This window comes from Hyaena hyaena, unplaced genomic scaffold, assembly GCF_003009895.1.
Source record: "Hyaena hyaena isolate Hyena2069 unplaced genomic scaffold, ASM300989v1 scaffold_290, whole genome shotgun sequence".
Classification (NCBI taxonomy): Eukaryota; Metazoa; Chordata; class Mammalia; order Carnivora; family Hyaenidae; genus Hyaena; species Hyaena hyaena.
This window is the reverse complement of record NW_024080926.1, coordinates 1,722,549-1,743,654: the sequence shown is the minus strand read 5'-3', so window position 1 is coordinate 1,743,654 and position 21,106 is coordinate 1,722,549.

Here is a 21,106-nt window from a genome sequence, read left to right as displayed (position 1 = left end):
CCCCCCCCCCCCCCGGACCCCTCACTTCGCTCCCGCGATAAATCGGCCCGGCGCTGCCTCCCGATTAGATGACGCCGCAGCCGCAGCTGAAGGGCGCAGGCTTGTGAGCCGGGCCAGGCCGCCGCACGGCCCCACAGCCGTTTCTGGAACCGCCCCCGCCCCGCCCCCGCCCCATTCCCCGCAGACCTGCCGCGCGGTGCACGAGGTCGGGGGCGCCGGCGGAAACAGGCCGCCGCGACCCGCACCCCAGGGCGCCCCCAGCCCCCCAGCCGCGCGGGGTCAGGACGAGGCCCGGGCAGCGGCCGCCGGACTCCGGGGGGCCGCGGCCGCGCTCCTTCTCCGTGCAAACCCTCAGGCTGCCTGGAGGAGCAGCGCCTGGCTCCGAAATCCCGAAGACCACCCAGAAGTTTCCACGGAGAACGAGGCAACACCCGGTCCGGGCCGGGAGCACGTTTGCGGAGCACAGACGCGGGCAGAGGGACGAGGGCGCTCGGCAAGTCGCTGCCACCCCGCCAGGCTGCGGGGGCCCCAGGGACCCAAGGGACCCACTGTGGGGACGACAGAGCCCGGGGGGCAGAGCCGCTGGGGGGCGTCGCTGTGGGCTCCCTCAGGCGCTGTGTGACCCCGGCCGGGCCGCGCAGCCTCTCTGAACCGCGGCTTCCTCCAACAGGGCGTGTGCAGGTCGTCTTCGGTCAGGGGATTTCAAACTGGGGTCCGTGGAGCCTGAGGGACCCCGAGAGCAGAGCAGCGAGGGGGGCGGGGAGGCTGGCACCGCGCCAGCCCCCCCCCCCCCCCCCCCCGCAGAGCAGGGCCGAGCAGTTGCGCACATTGTGGCTCCTTGCAGTTCGTTGTGACAAGGTCACTGCTAAGAAATACTCAGAAAGGCGGGTGCGAGAGGCGCTGGCGTCCTCCCAACCTCTGTGATTCGGAGATTTCATTTCTTTTTCATCTTGCTCTTCCCCCATCACCTACGGCTTTTCCTATTTAAGTTAGACATTCACGCTGAAATGGGAAGAAAGAGGTCGTTTGGGAGGTGATAAAATCGAGGGCCTTCGTCCCAAACCCCTGCCACCTACCCGGTGACAACAGATGAAGTGTCAGAGGGACTTGTGAGCTGCGCTGGGAGCTTTACACACTGAAAATCAAGTTAGAGCTCGAGGGGACCGGGGCAGGTCCTGCAGGCCACAGGGGTTAGGGGCGGGGAGGTCCCGGGGAAGGGGCTGAAGGAGGGGGGCTCCGGGCAGCCAGGGAGCTTGGCTAAGGGGGGATGCGGGCATTTCACAAAGATAAGAAGACGGGAGTGTCTGGTGCAGACTGGACACCAAAGGGCAAGTTCAGAGCCAGCCACCTGCTAACTTAGCAACAGCACCCATGTGCTTTCACAGCCAGGAGTTCCCTGGCTTCCTGACAAGCCCCAGAGTCAGAAGGGCGGGGCACCCCATGCTGTGCGGTAATCTGTGGGTCTCCTGGGCCTTCTTCCAGAACCATCCAGGTTCCTTCCTTCACATGAGAGATGTGCTCTATGCCATATATGGGCGGGCATCCTAGACCCTGGACAGCTCTGAGCACTGGCTGTCACACTCGCAGAGCTGGTCGCGAGCCCCATCTGTCCCTTGCTGACATTGTCACTGAGGCCACCACAGAGCTGCCTTCTCTGTGTATCAATTTCCTCATATAAAACAGGAACATTGGATGACAACACAGGAATGAGGACCATCATTAGGTCTTAGTTAGGAGGGTCACCTGGAGAACGGATATGAACGTGCTGCGAAACGTGATAAAAAAGAAATTCTTGGAGCACCCACCTCTGTTGGGGACAATGTAAATCCTGCAGCACTTCCCTGTCCCAGCAGGCTCGTGGACAACATGCACCCCGGTACCTGTAGAAACGTGCAGGATGACTCGGCTCAATGATTTTCCTGGAGAAACCACAATATGCCACCTTCATAAAGAAGCTTTGCTGGGGTGCCTGGAGCCTGCTGCCCTCCAGCTACAGGCCAGCAAGGAGGTGGCTGCACATTTTACATGAAACAATCTTGTGTTGCTTTCAAACCAAAATGTTTCTGTTTTCATTTTAACTAATGACTTTTAAATGAATGACACAGCTTAGGGACTAATAAAGATCGACCGCAGAAGGGGAGAGAAGAAGCGGTTCAAACCGTACGCTCTGCTGGAATTCATTTAAACATACAACGAGGAATGTCCATGGGCGAGCCACCCACTAAAACAAACAAAGATCCTGAATATTAAAGGACGACCAAAAGCAAAAGCATACCATTAAAAAAATCCCTTTGGGGTGACACAGCATTCTAAGCATCTGTTTCATCAAGAACAAAATGATTTAATGTACTATCAAGAGATTGCTTTCCCCGAACTCACAAAAGGAATCCACTGCTTTCTCTCCGTCTGAGGGAGGACAGACCTGGAAACAAAACATGTCTATGCCTGCTCGAGTGTCTCTGAGTTTCCATGGCTGATCTGAGCAGGAAGACACTGAATAGGGGGCTCAAAGAAGGTTAGTTGAACGAATGAGCCAAGAGACTCATTTCCTCACCCTTGGTGCTGGTATTTCTACAGGAGAGGAGATGTTACTCCCAGGTGCATGGCTTCCGCTTCAAATACCTGAGTCTGAACCACTGTAATTGGAAATTCAACATTACGCGTTGTCTTAGTCACAGTGTTTGCCTACTGTTAAAAGGAAAATAGGGCTTTCCCCCTGTGGACATGTTCCAAGTTCCCCGGAGCTTGTCTGCACACCCACGTGTGCCAGATGCAGGATGATGAGTGACATGAGACAGAGAGAGATCCTTGACAGTGGCCATCCCGCTTTGGCCGTGATAATGTCCTGTGCAATGCACTCTCCGTGCAGAAACTGGGTCCCTTTAGGATCTGCATGTGGTCTTCCCCTTAGGGAAACCTGATGAACTCAACTTCCGCTCACCCACAGCTATGGTCTGGCCCAGCCCAAGGGCCCCCTTCTCTGCAACAAGTCTGAATACATTTGATTCCATCACACATGTACACGTGGGCAGGCACACATGTTTGCACCCAAGAATATGCACATATTGTCTTAGTCCATTCAGGCGGCCATAACAGAAATACCACACACTAGGGGCTCAAACGACAGTCAAATATGTCTCGCAGTTCTGGGGACCGGGAGTCCAAGATTAAGGTGTCAACGGTGGCCAGGGTCCACTTCTTTTTCATAGATGTCTTCTTACTGTGTCCTCGCACGGCAGAAAAGGACTTTCCTCTCTAGGACTCTAGTCCCACCATGGGGGCTCCAGCCTCGTGATCTAATCACTTCCCACTGCCCCCCACCCCTCCTGACACCATCACTGCAGGCGGTAAGTTCCCATGCATGAATGTTGAGTAGATGCGTTCAGTCCATACCCTGATTCACTCTTTACAAACCTGAGGAAAGAGCAGAAAACATGTTTACTAATAGAGATACTTGTCAAAACCAAGTAGACAATGAGGAAATGCTCAGAGGAAATATGTTTTTGCTAGGATTCCTCTCACAGCCCGAAAGCAGCATTTCGCACAAAATAGTAGCTAAGATACCCTTTTCACATCCCCAGCCTCAATCCATCATGCTTTCGGCTTTTAATCACTATACCCAACAAAATAAATTTGCTCAGAGATGGACAAGACTCTAAGGATACAGAAGCTGCATCATGGATTAGTCTATAAGATAATGCATTTGATTTATACAACCGCAAGTAAATGATTTTTAACTATACACATCTCACAGTGCCTGGTGAGCATTGCATAAACATCAGAGCATCGCATTACCTCTACTGTGAAGTCACATTCGTTGAGTCTAGAATAAGGGCTCTCAAAGCTCGCTCAGTCAGTAGACCCCTTGAAAGTTCTAGCACTCTTTGTCGTGCATCGAGGAGTGCTCATTCGTACTTAATCCTCTTGTGAAGAGTGTTTCTATAGAAATCATGACTGTCTCCCATGCATGCAGTATGATATTTCAGCCATGAGGATATGCATCAAAAAAAAAAAAAACAAAAAACAAAAAAAAAACAACCCCAAGGAAACCAAGTATAATCGTCTGGTCTTGAGTATCTTAGTTACTATGTATTAGCTCTTCAACTTTTTGTTATATATTGGCTTTGTCAGCAATGAAGCCTAAAAAAATCATTGGAGTAAATCTTAAAATAGAGAAAAATCTCTTCATAAATTAACCCTCTGAATGTCCGTGTGTGTATGTGCACTTGTGTGAGCATGTGTGCGAGCGTGGATGTCTGTGAGTGTATATGAACATGGGAGTGTGTGTGGTAAGGGTGAGGGAGAGGGGCGACTGGGAAAATCTAATTACTACTGGTGCACTTCTAATCACAGTTGGTTGAACATCCCAACGGTGTGAGAAACATTGCTTAAAAGGGAAAAAAGGCCTATACGATTAGTTTATAAGATTATAACAGGTCCCTTACTATCGGAACAGGGTGCACCTGTGACCAAGCACTCTCTGCTTGGCCTTGGCCCCTTTAGGAAGTCTCTGAGCTCCTTTGATAGAGTGCTACCACTCACCCCTCCAGAAGATGACGTACGTTCCGGGTCTGAAGGAGCTCCTGATCGGACTCGGGAGACCAGGTACTCACAGGCGGAAACAGTCTTGGGAAGGGCTGAGTAAGGAATAAAGGCCTTGGTAATTCAGAGGGGGCGATCAGAGAAACCTTAGACTCAATGACCTATCCAGGGATCTCACTCTGCCAAACGGATCCAAAGAGCAATTAACTTAAACCTTAAAGAGTTGACTGATTTGGGAGTGGGAAGGACTAGTCAATGCAGGTGTAGATGACATCGCAGAGCAAAGGCTGGACTCAAAGCTGGACATGGTCGGCTGGCCACTGATTCAACGAGGGGCCCTTTCTGACCAAGGAATGCGGCCATGTCAACAAAAGAGTAGCCGCTTTCTGCGGACAGGATGCCATGTGCAGGCAAGACTGGAGCAAGAAATTGGAAAGTCACAGAACGGTTAATTCAATGGTGTGTAGCTGCTGTATTCAATGTCCACATACACTGATGCCACTGATGGCATAAACTTCATTTAGGGATTTGTTGTTGTTGTTGTTGTAACAGAAAACCTGACCCACTGACTTAAGCAAAACAAAGCCTATATGTTGAGATAAGTTTGACCCAGAGGCTAAATGGTATGACAAGGACCCCGTGAGTTTCCCTCTCTCAGCCTGCTTTCTGGTGTGTTGACTGAGCTCTCCGTTTCTATGCAAAAACACGAGGTCTGATGCTCTGAGGCTTAGGACGTGTAGAAATAAAGTTCCTTTCCAGTGGCCTCCACACAAGTGTTGGAATTCTTGAAGTTTGTATCATCTTGTATCACGTTTCCTTTCCTTAATAATCATCGTAGCCCCTGAGGGGTTTTCTGTTCTGACTGCTGCCCAGCTCCACTCTCTCATTGGCGTTTGCTTCTGGAAAGTCCACTGCTGGAAATTCCTGCTCACTGCATGGCTCCTGGCAAATGTGAGTTTCATCAGTCCTGGAAATGGCACTGAACGTCAGATGCAGGCCTTTGACCTTTCCCTCGGAGGGGACGGAGGGCCACTCTCCACTGGGCAAATGTGTGCTCCAGAGAGATTACCAGATGCCATTCCTCTACAGCAGGTTTGAGGTGAGTGGGGACAGGTCACTTAGTGGCTGGTGATGGCTAATTCTGCATCTCACTAAACGGGAAGGACTAAAAAGAAACAGCAGCAAAATCCAAATTTTCTCAGAAGGGAAGATAGGGAAAACGTGTGGGGGCGGGGGGGAAGCATCAGGAAAAGAAAAATCAGAAGAGAAGTCTGTTTGGGAAGAGTAAATAAACTTCACATTTGGCACGTTGAGTTTAAAATGATACGGGCCATCTAACCAGAAATATCTAAAAGGCATAGAAATGTTCATATGCTATTGGGTATAGACTTTGTGCCAACAATTTTACAAGACTTATTTCTAAGCCTCCCAATAATCCCATAAAGTAGACAATTTTTTTCTCGTTTTATATAAGAATGAAGACAGAGATAAATATGTTATCAGCTCAGCTTGTGAAGGGCAGAGCTGGAATCTAAACACAAAAGGTCCGTCTCACTTCAAAGTCTAATTTGATCCAAAGATCAAATTGCTTGGAAGTTGCAAAAGACTAAATCTACCCAGATCAAACCAAATAAACTGCAAGTCTAAACACCCTTCCGCTACAACTCACCTTTCCTGCCAGTGACCCATTGAGTCTGTGATGTTTGCAGAATCCATGCACCACAGAGATGGATCTGGATAGTGGTGTGGCCGCTCTAGAGTACACAGCACCTGCCCCTGTGCTTTGTCTGAGGAAGGGAGGGCCCTTTCATTCACTTCTTCATCAGGGTCATCCAGCCTACCCTAGAGCCCCAGATCACCTTCATTCCCCACCTGGGGACTAGGGGCTCAGTATTGACTGAACTTGAGCCCAGTCTCTGCGTAAATTAAATTCACCAAGACCTTTTGTCTTGGTGTTTTGTTATAGGCTTCGGGTCAGTTCTGAGCCAGTATAAAATACTCTTGGAAAGCGATTAGCCCCAAACAAAAGCCAAAAGCTAGAGCTTTATAAAGACCCATTTGCTTCCAGGGGCGCCTGGGTGGCTTAGTCGGTTAAGCGTCCGACTTTCGCTTAGGTCATGATCTCGCGGTTCGTGGGTTCGAGCCCCGCGTAGGGCTCTGTGCTGACTGCCAGCTCAGAGCCTGGAGCCTACTTCAGAGTCTGTGTCTCCCTCTCTCTCTGACCCTCCCCTGCTCACGCTGTCTCTGTCTCCTAGAAATAAATAAAAAATATTAAAAAAAACCAAAAAGACCCCTTTGCTTTGGGAAGCCATGATCCATGTCAAGAAGAAACTTCAAAGCAGAAGCCAAAAACAAACAAACAAAAACAAGAAAGCTCACCATTTCATTGCCCAGCCAGAGTGGACAAGTATTTCCAAAAGGAAAGTGCTAACAACTTCAACTTTAAGAGAGCCACGTAGGACGTAGGCCTCTTGTGCACAGACTTCAGGAATAGAATTCAGACATTGGGGAAAATTTAGTACAAATGACACTGCCCGGGTGGGATAAAAGATGTTGCTTTACATGCATAGAGCATGCGTGCTGATTACGGAACAAATGCAGTGATTTCCCTATTTGCTATCATTAGCGGATGATCACTATTTTAAAGTTTTATTGGTAAAACGGAGGCTCAGATTTGTTAAAGGTTTGCTCGAGGCCACATTACACTGTGGTCTGAATTTTCAAAACCAAGGTCGCTACCTCATCTATATTTCCAATCCTGAGTGTTTCAGCGCAGCTGGCCAAATTCTAAGTGTCAGAGCTTGCATTTTTTTTTTTTTTTCGTCTGTGGACTTTCTCTACCTACCCAAGCCCACTCTGTCTGCCCAAAAGTGTGCTGCAAGAACCAGAAGATGAGTAGCTCCTGAGCCGATGCTCATCTAACATCTGACTGAGTAGATGCCCCAGTGCCCTTGACCTTCTTTGTACATCAACACAAAGGCATGTGGTCCACGTTGGCTGGCTCTCAAATTTCCACAGAAGGATTGAAATGAGTTAACTGTAATTGTAACTTGGTTGATAGCAAACCCCTTATTGGGTCTCCTCCCACATCTGGCTCATTCTTAGAATCACTCCACAAATAAACTTTATGCTCAAAACTCTGTTTCAAAGCCTGCTCCTAAGGGGATCTAAATGAACACAGCCAGGTCTATCTGATTCCAGAGCCCCAGTAAACATTCCGCTGCTGTTGGAGTCGGTAACGGCCATGCATGGCACCTGTCATCCTAACTGGGGAGAGCAAGACTGGGAATGTATTGAAGGAGGGTAGACTCATGCGGTGCAGATACCCGGACCCTCATGGCGAAACCGGGTTGAGTTACTGAACAGCCATTTCATCCTTAGACATTTAGGAAAGATGATGATTCATTGTGAGAATTTCGGGGGAATAATCAACACTTTCAACCAGAGCACCAAACTGGCCTCTCTTATTGGTGGCTGAGATGGGGCCAGAGTGGCAGACAGGTAGGAAGCCTGAGCACACACTCAACCCCTACAAAAACGTGGACTCGAACTTGCAGGGTAGGAGTCAGGAGTCTCAGCAGGGACCGCCGTGCTAGGGCTGGGGTGGATCTGCTGCTTCCGTCAAACAACGTGGACTGTCAGAAATTCATACGGTCAACCTTCTAGACCAGGACTCAGAATATCTTAGTTTTGGCCTTTCAGGACTCTCCAAACTGGGTCTCCCATAGAGCTGTTTGCAATGCAGAGAATGAGAAGATGGGTTGAAACCTTAACTGGCTACGTGGTGGTAAGCATGTCACCCATCCCGGAGTCTGGTGCCTGCATCTGTAAAATCCGTCATGACACGGCCATCCAGAGGGTTGTTGGAAGAATTAAGTGGAGAATAGAAGGGAAGTCTCGGTCACAGTATTCAACACAAAATTGGTGCTCAAGAACCATGACCTGGCCCACCAGCTCCCTACTCATTCCAGTCGGCACGGGGAAGAAATCGACCCAGTTTCAGGGATTGGAGCACCTCACAGCAGAACTGACAGCAAGAAGGATGTGCTGCTGATTTGTGATTTTTCTAAGGCAAGCTGCCCACAATAAACACAAGTAAATTATTTGGCCTGATCTGGAGGCTCCTTGGGGGGGATTTTTGGTACAAGGTGGGGCGGGGGGAGGATCTCTGAATGGCTGCGGCAAAAGTTTGAAACTGTGATTCTAACATTTCTGGTATTAATGGTCAAGGGAATTGTTTGGGGGGGAAGGCAGGAGTTCCATTTCACACTCTGGAAATCAAACTGTCTAAGCAGACTAAATATGTGTAATGGAAAGTTCGCTGAGTTTGGAGGTTCCTTTGCACTAAGCTTTGCACACACAATTTAGACTGGAGGTTCTAGAAGGTACGATATAATTTGTGGAAGGCAAGCTTTAACTTCATAGGATGTGGGTCCAAGTCCTGCCTTTGCTACCTCCTTATGTATGATTTTGGACAATGTACTTTTCTAATTATCAGTTTTTGATGTATAACGTGGGAAGGCTAATTGACTCTATGCCTAATATGCTACTACATCACACAATTATTGGGTGATTAAATAAGAGAATGTCTGAAAATATGAGTTTAGAAACTGGACACTATTCCTTACCTGATAAGCCGGTGATCTGCATACTAAAATGATGACCCCTGCTTCCTTTTTACCACATTATCCGAAGCCACAGAAGATGCAATTGAGGAGAAGAAAAACGGAGATTACCAGTGCCGAGAGGGTTAAGGACACGTAAGCTGCATTGGGAGCGGGAAGATGTGATAAACTCACAAAGGCATCTCTGCACAGGTTATTTAATGTCCTCTCTATAAAGTAAATTATATTACTTTACCCTCAAGAAAACATTGAACATTTTGAATTGTCATGTGGTAGGTGTTATCCATTTCTTACATATCTGGGTGTGACAGATAACTTTCCTTTTGCAGGTCAGCCAACCAAAGAGCATGGGAATGGACCACTTTACTCATACTTTATTCAACACATGGCTCTCGGGTGTTTAACTCAGTTTGGACTTAACTTACCCCAGATCAAACTCATGATCTTCCACCCAAATCTGAACAAGAGGCCACCATCTCTTTCTGCAAAAGACACTTCTGGTCACACAGTGGCCTCAACTACTCAATAACACTACACATTTCCTTTTGCCTTCCTACGTGCATGAAATCAACTTTCCTGTCTTTCACTCTGTCTCTAAAATGCCTATCAAACTTGTCCCCTGTTCTTCATCTCCATCGATGCTAACTCATCTGAGTCACTGTTACCTCCATCACCTGGGCCACGAAAGGGCATTCTTCCATCTTCTCATATCTCAGATTGGGTTTCCATAAGGCAGGGCCCTAGGCAAAAGCTTGGTTGTAGGTTAATTTACATGGGAGTGTACCCCAGGAAGCGGAAGTGAGGGAGCAGTCGGAGAGAAATAAGGAATGAGAGAAAGACAGCGAAGCAAGCATCCTTGAGCAGATTCAAACACAGCCGGTTGCAATCCAATGCCCTGAGGACGCTCCAAAGAACCAGAAAGATGGAGTCTCAGACCTGTCTGTACAAGATGGAAGGCTGTGGCCTTAATCTGCTGATTTCTAGCTTCATCACTAGAGGGTCACCCCTGGAGCTGATAGATCCACTACACCTCGAATTTCTGGGCTGCACTTCGAATTTCTGGGCTTCACTTGGGCTAGAACCCACCAAGGCTTCACATTCATCCCCAAGGCAGCACAGCAGGAAGTCTTCCTCTTCTAAACACGTGGCTCAGAATTCATTTTTGCCACACGATCAAGGGACCCACAAGGGACTAATGTCATTGTCAGAAACTTAAAGGAAGTATGAGCTGCTTCTAAGGATTGACTTCAAAATGACTGGTACTTTGTGGGAAGGGGACAAATTTTGCTGATGATGCTTAAGAAAACTGAGTCCCTGTTCAAATTAACACAGGGAAGATTACAAATAAAATTGTAGAAGCTGGACTCGATCAAAAATGTTTGAACATGCTGTTCACTCTTTAATACAGTAAACCTTAGCCAGTGCGGCCAATTAAATTTAAGTTCATTATAATTAAATACAATTAAAATTTGGATTCATAGTTACATTCGACATTTTTCAAGCACTCAACAGTCGCATGTGGCTACAGCTATGGCGTTGAACAGCACTTCCATCGTTGCAGAATGTTCTATTGGACGGTGCTGGTCTTCATTAGCCGTGCTTGATTGCAAAAATGGTCATGGGTTCTTGCTTTCCTTCTCTTGAGTCCTCTTTATAGTGTAATTTTGCAGGATGAGATGATGCCTGTTTCTTCACCCCTTAAATCCAAGCTTACGATGTGCCTTGGGGATTTGGCAGATGGGGTGCCTGGGGAGGGCTGACAGGCACCTGTTCATGAAGCTTGCTCTCCTGCTGCCTGTGGTTCCCATAACTTCCTGACATGCGTGCCCCGCTTCCCGATTCTAAGTAGTTGAACTTTCCCCTCATCTCCTTAAGACTTCCAGGGCCTGAGCTTGCACCATTTCCTCTGCCCAGAAAGCATGTTGCCCTTGCTCTACCACCTGATATCTACATGTGGAGCCCATGCTCAAATCTCTCTCTTTCCGGCTCTGTAAAGCCTTTCTGGATTCCATACTAGACCAGCCCTTCAGTGGGGAACACTGTCTTATCCATGCCTGGGTGCCCTGCATCTGCCTCCGTCCTTGGCACAAAGTAGGAACCTCCTAAATCCCCACTATACACCTGGATATATTTCGCAAATTTATTCTGCACTTTATGTAACTCCTTGTACATTTCTTAAATTGATGGCATTCACACACTTAACACATCACCTGTCCATCTTCCTCTCCAATTTCCCTACGTCGTGCTGCTTGCTAGGAGCTGACTAAAGTTCTGCACGTTGCTTCATTGACCGACTGAGAGCCAGGTTCCCTCACCATGATGTTCCAAGAACTTCAGAACATGGAAGTAAAAACTGAGGTCTAGAAGACAGAGACACGAACTTGGGACCTCCCAAACTCTGCTCCTCTATTACTGCTTTGCTCTGAGATGTCCCCACTTCCTCCTGTGGTCCTCCTTCAAAGTCATGATAGGAGATCCTCGTGGAATGTTCCAGCATAGAGAGGACTCCTTGTATGCTTGCATGAGAGTTTGAAATAGCCTGCTGTCTAATCTCAGTGCCCATAGAACAACTGTAAGAACAACTTTACAAGCTTACACCAGATACTACTTACCTATTTTGGTCTTGAGCAAGGCACTTACCCTCTTAGGGTCTTGTTTTGTGCATCTTCAGCGGGTATGACAGTCTCTCTATGGAACTACTCAAAAGGTGCAGACTACGCATGTGGCTAGTCAAGCTACATGGCTAACCCAGTCCCTCGCACTTTGGCACAACTCACCAAGTAGCAGCTAATAGAAAAGATGTCGATTCCAGAATCCATTATTTGTTAGGGAACTTCTGATGTGACAGATTCCTCCCAAAGATGAGCAAAATGTGTCTTCCTGTCTTAGAAGCTCAGACCATTCCATGGAGGGTGGGGAAACGTAGTGATAAAAATTGACATGGATGCACCTTTACCTTTTGCTTGACAGGTGCTTCCCAGAAATTTATCGGATATTCCAGCTGAGGTCAGGCCAGGCATTCCTCAAAGGGGTGACGTCCAAGCCCTGATACAAGGGATGTTCAGCGAGGTCAGAGGAAAAGGTCTAAGGAACTATAGAGAAATGCAAATGCAAGTCCACCAATTCTCACCAATATTCTGGATATTCTGGATATTCTGGATACAGAGAACTTCCAATCAGATTTCTGGTTCCTCAAAACCAAATATGTGTGACATTCTGGCCAATATCATTCAAAAATCTAGTAACTAATAGGTGTAGGGAACAGTGAGACTCTGTTTCTATGGGCAATAGAAACAGAAAGAAAGAACAGCAACAAAAAGGAGGAAGGAAACTTCAGCAACCTGAAGACAGTCTGTCTCCTTCCAAGACCAGCACTGGTGGCTCTATTTCAGAAGGATTGCACCACCATCAGAGGGAGTGGTGTTCACAGGGAGGTTTTAAAATCCCAACATATATTTTTAAAGGACTTGAAGGAGGGGCCCTTGGATGTTTCAGTCCGTTACACAACCGACTTCAGCGCAGGTCACGATCTCATGGTGCTCACTACTTGCTGTGGTTGGTAACTCCGAGAGATGTTCACATGTCTGCGCTCAGACAACATAGTGCTGTGGTCTCCGTTTCTATCTCACGCTCTCTCTCTCCCTCTTTCTCTCTCAGAAATAAATAAAACATTATAAATAAATAAATAAATAAAATAGAAGAGGTTTGGGTGATGATTCTAAATGTCTCTCATTAAACATCGATAATTAAAGCCTCTATTGTTAATTATATTAATTACCCTAATAGGAACAGCTGGGAGACAATCACAACACTCATCAGGGACAACTGTCCTGGGTCACACTTCAGTTGGCACTCTCAGGGACATTTCAGCATTGCATGACCACTGTCATTCTCGCTGCCTGAAGTGTGGGAAACTCGGCCTGAATGAGAGCAAGGAGTGTGGGAGGCAGACTGTAGCAATGGCTTCTGGGGAGAATCACCTCCAGTAAGGATACCCACCAGATTTGATGAACCTTGACACCATCTCCAGGAGACTCGAGGATTCCAGATGGGATTATGTAGCCAAGTCTTTGCCAAAAAGAAGAAGTAATAAATGACCTTTCAAAGTGGACCTTGCCAAGTCAAGGACCATATAACATATCTTTGGCTTGTAAAATATTCTCATTTCATTTTAGTAACAGGTAAAGAACAGCCTACTTCACAAAGTAGGAATAATGACCTGTATTACATAATGCTTGTGTCGTGCTAGTGATGTGCCAGGATGGTTGTAACACAGCAGAACACAACACACACAGACACACTCTCGTTAAAATACTTTGTGAATCCTTTACCAGAAGGAAAATATTGCTATTATCCTTAATAATAAAATATTCCTAAATATCCATAAAATACTGCATGTTAAAGATGAGAAAAAACAGGAAACAGAATTATCTAAGGAACTTGCCCCTGGTGGGCGGTCACACAAACAATAGCCTTTGTTGCTGGTTATCCTTTCTCTATCTTTTTCCTGGAAAACCATAACTGAGGGAAGAAACGTATCTGAAAGATAGTTGTCCTTGCGTTGGGATCTTCATGACAATAGCTAGTGGCAGGTTGATGTGATGAAGTCTTAAGTCCGTCATTCAGGAGGGATACCGAGAACCATGCCTGGAGCCACGATCTGTGAAGCCATCCGGATAGTGGAGAAGTGCGTGAGAAGACAAAGGGGCTGGAATGAAAACTGTCCAGAACCTTTAAAAGCATCCTTAAGATCTGAGAGTGGAGGAGCTGTTCGGGGAAAGTGAGAACAAATTAATTAAAGCTCATCCATAAAGCTGAGATGCTGAGATAGTCATTTCTCTGTATATAAAGTAACAAACTCTTATGTGCCCAAATTTTAAAATTTGAAAGACAAAACTTTAAAGTGTTTTTATATGTTTGTTTGTTTGTTTTCAAACCTAGGAGTCTGGGAGTCTCTTTCTCTCTTTCTTTCTTTCTTTCTTTCAATTTCTCTTTTTGCATTTTTTGAAGTATAATTGAGGTATAACGGTATATTAGTTTCAGCATAACTATTTGATATTTGTACCTATTTGGAAGTCTTCCTTAAATGAGACTTTAAAATGCAACTGATAAGTGAAAAAAGAGGTAAGTTAGGCTATATGTGTGAAGATTGAAATAAACTTTGAAAGCAAAAGTCTAAGACAGATCATAGAGCAAAGGTATTTCCAACTCAAACCATGAAGGAAATCAGTAGTCAGAATATACAAAAACCTACTACAGACCAGTCAGATAAACAACCAAAGAATATAAATAGAAGGGGAACCTTGAATATCTGAAAGTTATGCAGACATTCTCCACCTTATGAGATGTCAGAGAAATATAAAGTGAAGCAATGAGATGTCACTTCAAAATTAACACTGACAAAACTTTCAAACTCTGATAGTTTTAATAACTGAAGAAAATATGTAGCAATGAGAACTCCCATATGTCACTACTATGAAGGGGAAAAGGTACAACGCATATGGAGAATAATTCTAGTAAGACAAAAAACATGCATACACATGACCTAAAAATGTCATCACTGTCTGTATACAACCTAGAAAAGGCCACTCACATCAGGACAGGAAAACATGTAGAGAATGTTTGCCCAGCTTTGTCTGAAATAGTGACAGAGATTCTTCAGTTGATGAAATTTTTGTTAGGCTCCTGAGCCTTCTCTTAGGTGCATCTGTGCCCTGTGTTGTAAAATCCAGTTTTGATAAAAATTCTGCTAAATTAGAATTTAGCGAGAGACCCCTCCCTTTGATATCTGATCAGGGTCCTCAATCCCCCACCTCCACCTCCACTCCCAGGTGATGTGAGGCCACCCTGGCACACCTCCAGCAAGAATCCTGTAGGTTAGTTTAGCCAGAAGCCCCCTTACACGTGATGTTTCTTCTTATTAATTTTCCCTCCACTGACACCCAACATGCTCTTTGGTTATAAATTCCCACTTGCCCACACTGTATTTGGAGTTGAGCCCAATGTCTCTCCCCACTGTAAAATCTAGCTTCAGTAGCTCCTATGCCTACCATGATGGTCCGGAATAAGGTCTACCTTACCATCTTTAATAATAGGGGACATTGGAGACAACCTAAATGTTCATCAAAATGACAATGGATAAATAAAATATGTGCTCTACACTCAGTGGGCCCATCTGTATGGAGTCATGGGGCCACCCTACTTCAGACCATCAGACTTAGGACAAGGAACTATTGACCAGTCATGCCCTGGCCAAGAACTTCCTTCCTCCACATGGATGCTAATGGAATCATGGCCTCATTTCTATCTTAGGGGAGTGAAAGGAAGAAAGCCATTGTCAAACTTTGGGAGAAACTGGAGAAATGTGGTATCTCAGAATCCCTGGGAGTAGAGAGGGCCAAAAACATGGCCAAAGTCAACAAGATACAGAGAAAAGGGTGTTCTTTATTAACAAATGGAATGGGCCATAGATTGAAGGAGAAACGAAATAAAGGAAACTCACTTCTTCCTAGATGGACCATCAGCCTCTCTTCTACGCAATATGGAGACTCTGGGCATTACTGAAAACGTAACTGCCCCCCCAAGAAATGCTATTGCTTCTGCCAGAAAACTGCCAGAGTGTGTTCTGTGTCTGAAAGCATCTGCACAATATAGGGGTGTGAGGCATGTTCATGGGGTGGGAAGGAGATAGTGAGAAAAAACACCTGTATATCCAACCTAGAAATAGTCCAAGCGGATATTTCATGGAGGAAAATCCCCAAAAGGGAAGGAGGAAATGAATGGGGTTGAATGCACACAGACACGGAATTGGTTTTCACCGGGAATGGACACCCTGTCCCCTGAGTTAAGCGGGAAGAACACACAGAGGTGAAGAGTTGTTACTAAACACCGGGAGAGAGGAAAGCGAGTGGAAGTGCAGACAGGAGTTTACCGTTAGTGATTTCTAACACCCAGGGAATAAGGAAAAGATCATATTGAGGGTGTGAGGGTCAGGGATTAAGTTAATGTCACAGGAAGTCTTGAAAAATTGGCATAGCCACTTTAGGGACACTAGCAAGAGATCGGTTTACGAATTACCAGAACCACTGAGGCCAAACTGAGTTTGGAAGTTTAAAAATCCGTCATGGATCTCATCAGCACATCTGGGTGGCTTTCCTCATCCGGCTTTGGCAGCTGGGGAGCAGGGCTGGTTTGATCTAAGGATAGAGTTTGGCAACGCTGCGGGAATGGGTATGTGGAAGAGGGGATGATCATGAGGCCGGTCCCTTTGATTTGACTTTCCTGCTTTGTGAACTTCCAGATGCACTGGCCGATAATGAAATTGTTCAGTGCTCTCTCAGATCCTAGTGTGGGTTCAATGATCTTGTATGGCAGCTGGTGGAGAAGACTTGGCTAGGTGGTCTCCTCAAAGAAATCTCCAGTTTATCCTTTGAAATGCTGGCCTCTTTTTTTTTTTTTTTAATCTGTTCTAGTTTTGCATTGTATCGGATTCTTAACTGAAGGAATGGGTCAGCTGTGGGAACACTCTTCACAACTCTGCGTATCTTAGATAATATCCCCTCTGGTACCACTTCTCCATTAGTCCCAGAAGAATATTTTGTGTTAGGATTGTTCATATTTGGGAGCACAAGTATAGGAACTTATGGGAGGCAGCATAGCTCATTTTCACAGGCTGGGAAGCCTGAATGGCAGTATCATTAACAGCTAAAAGCTTCAATTTCCAGGCAAAAGTTCCAGGGTAAAAAAAAATAAGACAGAGATCTTTTAGAGAAAAAAAGAGGGGGTGGAACAAAATAGGGAAGATAAATTTATATATATGTAACAGAAGGAAACAAGGTACCCTCAACAATCACCAAAGCCCGTGGCCCTTCGTCCCTTCGAAGTTTACGGATCCCTATAACATCCCTATAACATCCTATTTGAAACACAAATATCGCAAAGATTATTTTGGGAGAGATTGTTTATTCTTTTACTAATCCTGAGTCAAGCAGTTCACTATGAGCCTGGAAGAGGACCTGAGTCTTGGGAAAAATGTGCTTTATTAAGGGATAGAGACAGATCTTTGTACTCAAGTTCAAGTTCTCCTACCACTGTCTCCTAAAGTCAAACCCCACCAATCCCCCTCTACTTCATGGACACAGACATCTATTGACCTCCTTCTATGTGGGAGGCGTGGTTGATCTTACCTGTGTTGTTACATCAGCCTCATTGACTTCCTGTAGCTTTGCTGGGATGACTCATTCTAGAACAGACAAGCAAATGTACCTCCTTTCAATATGTTCTCAGACCAGTGACCCGCATTGGGAAACAAGACTTGCTAAAACTGAGAGTTAAAATCTCATATGGCTTTATTGGAATTCTGAAAAAAATAATTGGTTAATACCAAATAAGTTCTTCTGCCTCTATCGGTAATGGGCATCTGATTCAATTGCTTTGCTGGAAAACAATCTTGCTCTCTTTCATGGACTATTTTCAAAAGCTCATACCATTAAGAAACTCATTTGCTATTTTATCAAGACCCCTATGGAGTCAATTTATACAAAGCACTTGAGTAGTTTCACATTTCATGAGAAATGTTAGGCTAAATTTTTAATAAATATCTTTTATTATCACAACAGATATTTATACTACATTTGTATTGGTGTATTTATGCTTGTAAAATGTGAATCTGATTGGTGAAGTTGAAACAAAACTATAATTTTCAATGGATCATAATTATTTTCTCATAAGCCCAATTCTATAAGAGCATGGATTTGAACATCATTAGACTGATAAATTATCAGTTCTTTCCAAATTTGGGCTCAACTTATTCAGAATTGTATGAGTCCAATCAATTTCAGTACTTGTCTTTCTAAAATTAAGTGTTTTAACATTTTCTTGGCCTTTCCTTTGTCTAATTCTAAGCCTTACATATATTTTATTGTCTCAGTATACTCAGCGACTATTCACCTAAGAAGTATACCTCATTTCTCACTCCATAAAATAGAAGATGTCAAAATCTTTTTAGAGGCATAAAACATGTTAGATTTACAAAGAAAACTCTGTCATTAATTCTCATGGTAGAAACAGATCCAGGTATCTAGGAAAGTTTCTCAAAGCTAAAGTAGGTAATAATAACTTAGCTAATAGCTAACAAATAGCTAACATTAGACTCTGAAACAGTAAACTGGTCTAGTGTTCTTTCCATTAATCATAAAGAACTGTTTACAGTTTTATTTTTCAATTAAAAAAATCTTTTTAACATTTATTCATTTTTGAGAGAGAGAGAGTGAGTGGAAGAGGGGCAGAGAGAGAGATAGAGGGAGACACAGAATCTGAAGCAGCTCCAGGCTCCGAGCTGTCAGCACAGAGCCTGATGCGGGGCTCGAACCCACAAGCGGTGAGATCATGACCTGAGCCGAAGTCAGACACCCAACAGACTGAGCCACCCAGGTGCCCCAGAACTGTTTACAGTTTTAAAACCTTCTCCCTTTGTATACAGATTCTCTTACATCTTCTGTATTTGGTGATAATTATAGATTGAATGTTTCTGTCCCCTCAAAATTCGTATGTTGAAATTCTAACTCCCAATGCGATGATATTAGGAAGTGGAACTTTTTGGGTATCAGTCAGGTCACAAGAATGGAGATGTCATGAAGGGGATTAGTTCTCTTATAAAAAGACTTCCAAGAAGTCCCTTGCCCCCTCTGCCATGTGGGGACACTGGGGAAAGATGGCCATCTGTGAACGAAGTGGGCTCTTCCCAGATCCCCAATCTACTGACGCCTTGATATTGGATTTCCAGGCTCCAGAATGGTGAGAACTGAATGTCTGTTGCTTACAAGCAGCTCAGTCTGTAGCGTCGTGTTCAAACAACCAGAAGAGAAAGGACAGGGAAGGACTCAGCTTTTCTATTTGAAACATTCTATGTTAGGTCATTAGGTCTGTCTGTCACTTCTCTTTCCTCATCTTCATCCTTTCCTCCTTCTTTCTGCCCCCTTCTCATGTTCCATCACCTTCTCAACCCTTCTCCACATCAGCCACAGGTGACATCACAGGGACGACGGGGGTGGCAACTAACATTGCCAGGAGACTGTTTACTTCCCCTTCACAGCCACTGGAATGTGCCTTCTAGAAGGATCTAGCCCTGTGGCTGCTCGCCATGATACATGCAGTGATCCACAGAGTGTAACCAGGAATCTTCACAGAATGATTTATTAAGCGCTTGTGAAGTATTGTGCACTTTGTGCGATGATCTTGTGAAATTGAAAAATGTACTTTATCCACCAGATTCTGGGTGCTAAGAGCTTAAGTAGGCTGCTCAAGGCGACGTGGAAAAGCTGGTATATCACAGAAAGTCTGCGTTCTCTTCAATATCCCAAAGACCCTCCTAAGATAACATGCAATTTAATGAGGCTTTTCCAAAGCCCATTTAGGGTCTTACTTCATTGCTATTCCTTGGCAAGGTCTGGCTTTGTATTTACTGTGCAGAAAAACAATTCTTCTTTTGTCTAGGGGCATTGCCTTTATAGAAAGGCCGACAAAAAGAATAAGAAATAGTGAGTATAAGAGCTATCAGTTTGGGAATCTGTTTCTGAAAGAGACTAATCCGACAGCTCCGCTTCAGAATCGAGAAATAAACATACACAGTTGTTTCTTCACCTCCCAAAGACCTCCACTGAAATAAAATTTTAAACGTTCAAAGGGAAAAAAAAATGTAGATTAAGGGTGGATCATCATCAACAACAGTTGAGAGATTTCCACAAATTTCTGAAAGGAGGTGGGATGGAAAGATGAAACAGAGATAAATGACTCCCATGCTTTAAAAAGGAGAGCAATCCAGCTATTGGAATTCAGAGAGGGCGTGGGCGGGTTCAGAGTGAGGAAACAGCACAGAGGTCGGTGCTCAGAAGTTGGACTAAGGGCTCTTGAGTGGCTCAGCCGGTGAAGCTTCCAACTTCAGCTCGGTTCGTGGGTCCGGGCCCCGCATCGGGCTGTGCTGGCAGCTCGGAGCCTACAGCCTGCTTGGGATTCTGTGTCTCCCTCCCTCTCTGCCCCTCCCCCGTTCACACTCTGTGTCTCTGTCTTCTCAAAAATAAATCAATGTTAAAAAGGTAAAAAAAAAAAAAAGAAGTTGGACTAAAAACAAGAGCGTTACTTGATTATGTACAAATGGCGCCACCAGCACGGGACACCCACCCTGCTCCAGGGTCTCGCCCCCTCGGGCTGTGGGCAGAACTGCTGGCAGCCGCAGGGCGAGACCCAGCGTCTCCGGGCGAGCATGGAGGAGCAGGTCTTGTCTCCAGGCAGCACAGAAGTCAGGCCGCTGGGGCTGGGGGAGGGGTGGACAGAAAGCAACAGCTCCTAGAGGGTGAGCATATGACTACTGATATATATTTAATTTGCAGTAAAAGAATTACAAGTAAAGTTTTAAGAACATGCCAGACCTTAGAACGAGATTAAACATATAAAAGAAAGGAGCCCATGGGGGGCTCAGTCGGTTAAGCATCCAACTTCGGCTCAGGTCATGACCTCATAGTTCCTGAGTTTGAGCCGGGCATCAGGCTCCCTGCGGTCAGGACACAGCCTGCATCGGATCCTCCGTCAGCCTCTCTCTCTGCCCCCCCACCCCCACCCCCAGCTTGTGCTCTCTCTTTCAAAAGAAGTAAAAAATTTTAAAAAGAAAATATAGACAAGATCCATGAAAGAAGACCAACATCAAACTGATAAAAATTCCTGAAAAAAAAAAAGGCAAAGAAAATAAAATAGAGGAATAGAAGTGACAGAAGTAACTTTCTCAGACCTGAAGAAGGCCGTGAGTTTTCAAATCAAATTCCCGTCTAACAGCTCAGCACACTGAACGAAGGCAAAAGAGAAAAACAAGACCGTAAAGTACTGGCATAATCTCTGTCTTCAATGGACCGTAGAGTTCACCAGTGAACCCATCTGGATCTGGTGAT